Below are 9534 nucleotides of genomic sequence, written 5' to 3'. Positions count from 1 at the left end.
GAGTGTACAGTGTATTCCAAATGATAGATCTACACGGGGGCAGGGCTTTTTAGGTAAGAAAAGCCCAGCAGGAACTCATTTGCATATGAGGCCACCCCCTAATGCCACCATTGTCTCACACAGGGCTTTTTGCAGAAAAATTCCACCAGGAACTAATTTGCATATGGGGCCACACACCCCTGATGCCAGGCCAGCCGGAACTGCGTTCCTGTGCGTTCCTGCTCAACAAGAACCCTGGGGCATTACAATAATGGCCATTTTATTCTCAGTCCCTTTCCTAATAATCTCTAACACAGAGTTTGCCTTTTCCATCTCTGCAGCCCACTGAGTTGACCAGTTTGATTTAGTGGTTAAGTGTGCGGAGTCTTATCTGGGAGAACTGGGTTTGATTCCCCCACTCCTCCACTTGCAGCTGCTGGAATGGCCTTAGGTCAGCCATAGCTCTCAGGAGTTGTCCTTGAAAGGGCAGCTACTGTAAGAGCTCTCTCAGCCCCACCTACTTCACAGGGTGTCTGTTGTGGAGGTGGGGGGGAAGATAGAGGAGATTGTGACCACTCTGAGACTCTGAGATTCAGAGTATAGGGCGGGATATAAATCCATTCTTCTTCTTTTTCTGAGCTATCCTTTCCTTGCTGGAGGGGAAAGTGTAGATGACTGGAGAAGGCAATGGCAAACCACCCCGTAAAAAGTCTGCCATGAAAACGTTGTGAAAGCAACGTCACCCCAGAGTCGGAAACGACTGGTGCCAAAATCTTTTCCCTTCTTAGTCTCAGCAAATCCAGACTCCAACAGCCTATGGAAGGTATTCAGAACACATAGAAGAAGAAGAAGACGACCTTGGATTTATATTCCATCCTCCACTCAAGAGTCTCAGAGCGGCTCACAGTCTCCTTTATCTCCCTCTCCCACAACAGACACCCTGTGAGGTGGGTGGGGCTGAGAGGACTCTCCCAGCAGCTGCCCTTTCAAGGACAACCTCTGCCAGAGCTATGGCTGACCTATAGCCTGTGTGCAGAAGGGAGACTGAAGGTGGGGAATATGAAGATAACGGGCCATTTTTTTAAAAAAATCTCCAATAAATACAGTGTTGTAAAGCTATCCAAAGGATTGTAGCCTTGGTCGCGCCACTGCATATACGGCCCTTGCTGGACTGCAGGACCACATGAAGGAGAAGGGATTGAAGGGCCAGGGCCAATGTGGAATGATGCTCAACAGCTCTCTATTCAAAAGCAAATCCCATTTCATTGAATGGGGCTTACTCCCCAAAAAACCATTCTTAGGACTGCGTTCTTGACAACTGCAGAAACGCCAGCATTTACCAAGTATGTGCTAATCAACCAAGGAAGGAAGGAAGACAAGATTTTGTTTGATCTTGCTTACCTTTTAATAACTTTGATCAGCAGAGACTTGAGATCGCTGATTTCCTTTCTTCAAGGTCGGGGGCAAAGGATGGCAATGCGAAGAGCTCTCCCAGAGACACCCACTTGAATGTGGGCTGCTACGGGGGCAGTGCTCTCCCCCATGGTATTCGACGTCTACAGGTGCCCCCTCACCCAGGTTGCCCAGAGGTCAGGGCTTGCGTGTCACCAGGGGTCGTTTTGTAGAAAAAGAGGTGCCGGAGCTCATTAACACAACTCATTTGCATATGCCACACACCCCCTGACATCACCGGAAGGTGTACTACATTATATCACCTCAGCATCTGCCTTAAAATGCTTCTTGAATTTGAATTGCCAGAATAAAACCTTTCTCCCATCGTATTTTTTAGATGACTTTCTCCTATGTGGCCGCAGTGGCACGATGAAGATTTCCATCTGTCTGCTAAATATGTTTCGGTTCTTTTCCCATTTTTTGTGGGCGGAAATGTTAGAAAGTTGGTCAAATCTTCGAGTTCAGCAAAATTCTCCCTGGCTGCAGTCAGACACGACATCGAATCCATCAGCAAGGCGCTCCTGTTTTAGCCATCCTTATTTGAAGTGTTGTTGCCCGATCAGACATCCCAAACATAATCCACCTTGCCGAATGCCTGTCCCGTCGTTGACTGCTCAGATGGTCCGGCCTTTGTGCACGCGCATAAACAATGCGCTGATCAGCTCAACCCCGTAGGGGCTATTTTCTAGAAGCATGGACTAAATGTTATTTATTTAGTATAATATTCCGCCCTTTCCCATGAACGGGCTCAGGGGGGGGTCACAACATGCAAACAACAATAAAACCTACAGTTCAGAGTTAAAACCAGACATTAAAATTAAACAAGGAAATAATTATCGTGTCACAAAATTCAACTCCCCCCCCCCCAAAAAAAGAAACATTTGCAGTTGCTCAGAATGCATCTGTTGTAGCGCTTAAGGCGTCTGGGAGCCCTTGCTGCCTTTCGCTGATTCTGTAGTTATGCGTGTATCACTACGATTTTTTAAAAATGGCACCGATCTGGGATGCGAGTTGTAGTGTATCGCGAGGCCGCCATAACGTAATAACGCAATAACGAAAGGGAGGCACTGCGCTACCAACGGCCAGGTGCGGTAGTGACAGGGGCGGTCCCTTATCGGCACTGCAGAGCGTGCGAACGCCCCACCAATCACCTACTAGGGCGGGAAGCCCAAACAGCCTGGATAGGGCTGGCCAGTCCCAGAGGCTGTCCCGGGTGTTGTATATATAAGCGGGACCCGGCCCGCGTGTTCTCAGTTCTCTACCGTATAATGTACCTGTAATAAAGCATGGTGCCCTACTCTCGTCTCTTGACGTGGTACATTATACGAGTCGTGGCGACTCGCTAACGCTGGCACGATCAGACAGGGAAAATTCAGTTTTGGCCCCGTCATCAAGCATTTAGGACTGGATTTTAGCAATGATAAAAAAAGTCCGACAGTAAGTCACAGCATGACGGGATACCCACAGCTCGTCGATTACTCCCAGATGTTGTCGTGTGGACGTGCGCTTTAAATCCGAAGAGCATCCGCTGCTGTGTTGGATAAAATGTACGTCTGACCGCAGCCACGGGGGCTTTGAACAATGGAATCCAGAAGCAAGTATTGTGGGGGGGAGTTAAGAAAGAAAGAGCACAATCACATTTAGAGGTTTCAGAGGCACGCTCCTGTGAGCTCCTGCCCAAAATGAGGCCTGGGTGTCACCAGTATGCAGATGACGCCCAGCTCTATCTGATATGGCAGGGGTGGCCAACGGAAGCTCTCCAGATGTTTTTTTGCCTACAACTCCCATCAGCCCCAGCCAGCATGGCCAATGGCTGGGGCTGATGGGAGTTGTAGGCAAAAAACATCTGGAGAGCAGCCGTTGGCCACCCCTGTGATATGGGATGGCGGGCCTAATGATGTGCCGTTAGATCTTGACCCGGTGCTGCAAGGGGTGGCTGATGGATCAGACGGAGCCTGTTGAAATTGAATCCAGCGAAGACAGAGGTCTTGTATCTGGGATGTGGTGATCTGGGGTGGGACTCCCTCTCCTGGCCTTTGACGGGGCTCCTTTGGAGCCAGCCCGGAAGGTTAGGAGTTTGGGAGCACTTCTGGATACCTCCTTATCTATGGCGGCCCAGGTGGCAGCCGCTGCCAGATCAGCCCTTTATCATCTGAGGCTGATCAGGCAGTTGGCCCCCTACCTCGCCCATAAAAAGTATGATGGGAATAAGGTTTTATTATGACAGTTATAAGTCAAGAACCATTTTAAGGTAGACAAAGGGCTGGCCTTGTCACTAGGCAAACTAGGCGATTGCCTAGGGCGCTGGCCTTCTGGGGACACCGAATTGGGAGCCCCTCATGTGACTCAGTGACATTATCAGTGCAGGGTGGGGTGCCAGAAGTTAGCTTTGCCTAGGGTGCCAGACAGTCTAGAGCCGGCTCTGGGTAGATGCTAAGCCGATATAATTTAGCACACCTTCCAGTGATATCAAGGGTGTGTGGCGTATGCAATGTGTTAATGAGCTCCAGCACCTCTTTTTCTAGAACATGCAAGCACCAGGGACTACCTTTACCTTTTATGCTCCCACAAGACTCATTTTTTGCTGCTGCTGCTTCAGCTACAACATATTTACCTACCACGCAGCGGATGAGGTGACAGTATGACTATACTCCCACCTACTGGTGCTGTGTGTTATTGCAATCTCTCAAAAGGTCTGCAAGATTTACCTTTTAGGTAAAAAAAAGGAAAAGGTAGTCCCCTGTGCAAGCACCAGTCATTTTCGACTCTGGGGTGACGTTGCTTTCACAACGTTTTCACAGCAGACTTTTTATTGGGTGGTTTGCCATCGCCTTCCCCAGTCATCTATACTTTCCCCCCAGCAAGCTGGGGACTCATTTGACCAACCTCGGAAGGATGGAAGGCTGAGTCAACCTGGAGCCGGCTACCTGAACCAGCTTCTGCTGGGATCGAACTCAGATTGTGAGTTGAGGGCTCCAATTTCTAGGAATTTCCTACCCCAGGATGGGCAACCCTAGGACCTGGGTTCCAAAAAGATTTCAAGATGCTAAGTTGAGAGAGGCTCTTACCTTTTAGGAGCCTCTCTCAACTTAGCATCTTGAAATCTTTTTGGAACCCAGGTCCTAGGATTACTCATTCTGGGGTAGGAAATTCCTAGAAATTTAGGGGTAGAGGCTGGGGAATGTGGGGTGTGGGGAGGAGAGGAAGCTTGACAAGGTATAATGTCATACAGTCCACCCTCCAAAGCAGCCATTTTCTCCAGGGGAACTGACCTCTGTCGTCTGGAGAGCTTCTTGGAATTCTGGGAAATCTCCAGGCCCCCATCAAGGTTATTTTCAACAGAGAGAGGTCACTGGTAAATGAATAAACACATAACCGCAAGTGGTTATAGTGACCAGGCTTCAGATTCAGCGGGAACTCACATGAGCGCACGCAGCTCCTGAAGCTTTCTGAGAGTTCCTCTTCCTCCTTCTGAGAGTTCCACCTCCTCCTTCTGAGAGTTCCACCTCCTTGTGCATTGAATAGTAGGTGCAGCTGCATAACAATCCCTGGATGAGCTCCACCACCTATTTTTCTATAAAATGACCCCCGATAGTGACCAACAATTACTAAGAGTAAGACTATATAGCAATACAATAATGTGATAACGGTAAGAATACACAAATGCATAGAGACGTAGACAAAACTCTCAAAGAGTCCATTCATGGAAGATAATAGAGCACATAACAATACATAACAATGTTCCAATCATTTCAATCATTGAAATGATTGGAACATTGTTACGTATTGTTGTCATTTTTTTTCACAGTTGATTGGAGGGATAACGGAGTAGAGCTTTCCAGGCCTCAGATTTGATGGGAGCTCACAAGAGCACAGCTCCTGAACCTTTCCGAGAGTTCCACCTCCTTGTCCATTGAATAGTAGGTACAGTTGCATAACAATCCCTGGATGAGCTCCACCACCTATTTTTCTACAAAGCGACCCCTGGAGCTTTCCATTGCTTGAAGATTCGTTGAAACAGGAGCTACAAGTTGACTCCCTGTACTTCGGTGCTCTACTGTCTTCCATGAATGCACTCTTGGAGAGTTTTGTCTCTGTGTATTTGTGTATTCTCACCATTATCACATTATTGTATTGCTATATAGCAGGGGTCCTCAAACTTTTTAAATAGAGGGCCAGTTCACTGTCCCTCAGACTGTTGGAGGGCCGGACTGTTGTGGTGACTGCCGTTACTGTACAAGGCCGCGGGCCGTCAGTTCTCCGTCTTCTGCATCTCTCTTCCTTCCCCACACCACACACCCCAGCCTGGGAACTCACCTCACCTCGGTATCGCCTCACACTCTGTCTCTGCCGCCTCAGCCCAGTGCCGGAAGTGTGCATTGCTAACGCGAGTTTAGGTCGAACGTCACTTCCGGTCTGATTTTGCCATAACCCGGCGGGCCGCATAAACGTCCTCAGCGGGCCGCATGGCCCGCGGGCCGTAGTTTGAGGACCTCTGCTATATAGTCTTAGTAATTGTTGGTCACTATAACCAGGGCTTTTCTTGAGCAGGAACGCACAGGAATGCAGTTCCGGCTGGCTTGGCAACAGGGGGTGTGGCCTAATGAATTCCTGCTGGGCTTTTTCTATAAAAAAGCCCTATGTGGAACAATGCTGACATCAAGGGGTGTGGCCTAATATGCAAATAGGTTCCTGCTGGACTTTTTCTGCCAAAAAAGCCCTGACTATAACCCAGGGGTGGGGAACCTCCATCCCGAGGGCCATATACGGCCCTCGAGGACACTTGGTGTGGCCCTCCGGGATTGATGGGCCGAACCAAGTCATGTGGCAGCCTCTCTGGGGCCTGGCTGGCCAGCGAGGATCGTGGGGCCCAGCCGCACTGTGCAGCAGCCTCCCCAGGGCGAGGCAGGGATCACAGGGCCCAGATGTTCTGTGGGGCAGCCTCCCTTGGGCCTGGAAAAGTTACTGTCACAGTTCAGTTTGCACTTGATTATCCCAGATGATGTGGCCTAATATGCTAATGAGTGTGTGACCTAATATGCTAATATTAGGGGATGTAGTCTAATATGCTACTGAGTTCCTGGACCTATGCATTTGCCTAGGGTGGTGGGCTGGGTGTGTGTGTGCCAGATTAGGCTCTCTCCACATGACTTCAAATAGAAAAACAATTATTTGCATTAATTTTGCTGGCCTGAGTCATTCTCCCTTGGCGGAGCACTGTTTTTTAAGTTGATGATTTTTTATGGCCCACGAATGATGTTATAAATATCCATACGGCCCTTGGCAGAAAAACGGTTCCTCACCCCTGCTATAACCATTTGTGGTTGTGTGTTTATTCATTCCCCATCTGAAGGCTGGCAATCCTACCAGCACCACATCATCCAATTAAGTCTGCAACAAAGAGCAGACTTTGGGATTCTTCTAACATGCCTCCATACATTCTTTCCCTCCCCTCCCTTATATTTCTACTCAGGGCTTTTGGGGGCGCAGGAGCGGAGCTCTGCCCTGGCTGGCCAGGGCTCCAGCTGGCACGCTGGAGAAGGCAACTTTAAATGCCTCCCCAATGGCTTCAGCCTTCCTCAGTGTGCCCGCTGCGGCTGGTGCACTGGGGACAGCACGGGGGAGCCCCTGCTGGGCTTTTTCTACCGAAAAAAAGAGTCCTGTTTATACTTAATGTCTAGGTTGATGAAGATTTCTGTGGAACTGAACTAAATTTCTCTCAAGGTTTTGTGATGCTTTGGTTAGTCCTAGTCAAAAGTATTGTAATACTATTGCTTGAAGATTTAGTATCAGGGGAGTTAGTATAAGATTTAGTGTAAGGGGAGGGACGGTGGCTCAGTGGTAAAGCATCTGCTTGGTAAGCAGAAGGTCCCAGGTTCAATTTGAGGTATCTCCAACTAAAAAGGGCCCAGGCAAGTAGGCGTGAAAAACCTCAGCTTGAGACCCTGGAGACCCGTTGCCAGTCTGAGTAGACAATACTGACTTTGATGGACTGAGGTTCTGATTCAGTAGAAGGCAGCTTCTTATGTTCATATGTTCTGGGGAAGGACGGTGGCTCAGTGGTAGAGCATCTGCTTGGTAAGCAGAAGGTCCCAGGTTCAATCCCCAGCATCTCCGACTAAAAAGGGCCCAGGCAAATAGACGTGAAAAAACTCAGCTGGAGACCCTGGAGAGCCGCTGCCAGTCTGAGTAGACAATACTGACTTTGATGGACTGAGGTTCTGATTCAGTAGAAGGCAGCTTCATATGTTCATATGTTCTGGGGAGGGACGGTGGCTCAGTGGTAAAGCATCTGCTTGGTAAGCAGAAGGTCCAAGGTTCAATCCCCGGCATCTCCGACTAAAAAGAGCCCAGGCAAATAGACGTGAAAAACCTCAGCTGGAGAGCCACTGCCAGTCTGAGTAGACAATACTGACTTTGATGAACCGAGGGTCTGATTCAGTATAAGGTAGCTTCATATGTTCATATGTCTGTTTTGGAAAGTTTCTGGAGGCTTTGGGGGTGGAGCTGGGAGAGGGCGGAGTTTCGGGAGGGGCCTCAGCAGGGCCCAATACCATAGAGTCCACCCTTCCAAGCAGCCATTTTCTCCAGGGGAGCTGATCTCGGCCAGCTGGAGAGCAGGCATAAAAGTGGGAGGTCTCCAGGATCCACCTGGAGGCTGGCAACCTAGGAGCACCATGGTGCCCACGGACACCAAGTTGGAGAACCACGTGCTGGTCTTTTTCTCAAGAACGTAAGATCAGCGCTAAAGGAACAGTTAAGGGTTAGTTCAAAAACAAGCGGCTCTATAAAGGCCTCAGCGCAGCGGGTGTCTAGAGCCCGCCTTGCAGCGCTCAGGACGAGGTTGCTGGAACGCATTTCCTTTTCTGCATAGGCAGGAGGTTATTAATTTAGGATAACAGCAGCCTTGAATCAACAGCCTTTGAAGCCAGCCCTACAATCCGGAATTGTGTCTGCGTATTTCCCAATTCCCCATGCCTGGGAATCAGCGTTGGTCTCCCTTGAAGTTTCACCTGCGAGAGGTCAGCCCATCTCGGAGAGAAGAAAACAGCCTCTTGATGCGAGCATCTTTTAAAATCCAGACTGGCTTTGTGAATTACAATTAATTTTTATTTCCGTCTCAGGCACGGATGATTCCGCGCCCTCCCCACCGCCCCCCGCCGTGCAAGAGACATGATTATTTAATCTTCCCTGGAGGAAAAAGAAAAAAGAAACCTAAATCAGGATGGGCTTCAGAGAAGAAATGGATGGAGGCAATTAGCAACTATTTCTCTTTGACTTAATTACCGTTACATTACACAGGAATAAAAAGAAACGGGTGCACTGCAGGGCGGAGGGGGAATTTGCATGGGGGGGGGGGCTTGCTGTTGGAGAGAGGCCAGAGGAAGAACCCTGAGAAAAATGCATAAAAGATATTTTTTTTCCTGTGGTATCATTAACCTTGTTTCCTCTGACTAGTCAATGGCTTTTAATGATTTATTGATTGGGCCTGTTATGTGTCAGAGGGTGTAATGTGCTGTGGAAACCTAAGACTCGACTAGCTGGGTCAACCCAGAGACGTGCCCTTTGCAGCCTTGCTTTACAGGGTTTAGGGCAGGGGTAACCAAACTGTGGCTCGGGAGTCACATGTGGCTCTTTCACATATATTGTGCAGCTCTTGAAGGCCCCATTGCCGCACTGGCTTGTTTGGAGAAGGCATGAACATATACTGAATCAGACCCCCCCCCCCTTGGTCCATCAAAGTCAGCATTGTTTACTCAGTCTGGCAGCGGCTCTCCAGGGTCTCAAGCTGAGGTTTTTCATGCCTACTTGCCTGGACCCTTTATAGTTAGAGATGCCAGGGATTGAACCTGAGACCTTCTGCTTACCAAGCAGATGCTCTACCACTCAGCCACTGTCTAGGGTTGCCAAGTCCAATTCAAGAAACATCTGGCGGCTTTGGGGGTGGAGCCAGAAGACTTTGGGGGTGGAGCCAGGAGACATTGGGGTGGAGCCAGAAGCAAGGCTGTGACAACCATGATTGAACTCCGGAATTCTGGCAATCACATTTAAAGGGATCGCACACCTTTTAAATGCCTTCCCTCCACTGGAAATAATGGATAG

Source organism: Heteronotia binoei, chromosome 12 (genome assembly GCF_032191835.1).
Source record: "Heteronotia binoei isolate CCM8104 ecotype False Entrance Well chromosome 12, APGP_CSIRO_Hbin_v1, whole genome shotgun sequence".
Classification (NCBI taxonomy): Eukaryota; Metazoa; Chordata; class Lepidosauria; order Squamata; family Gekkonidae; genus Heteronotia; species Heteronotia binoei.
The sequence above is the reverse complement of the archived record's forward strand: the minus strand, read 5'-3'. Positions refer to the sequence as shown.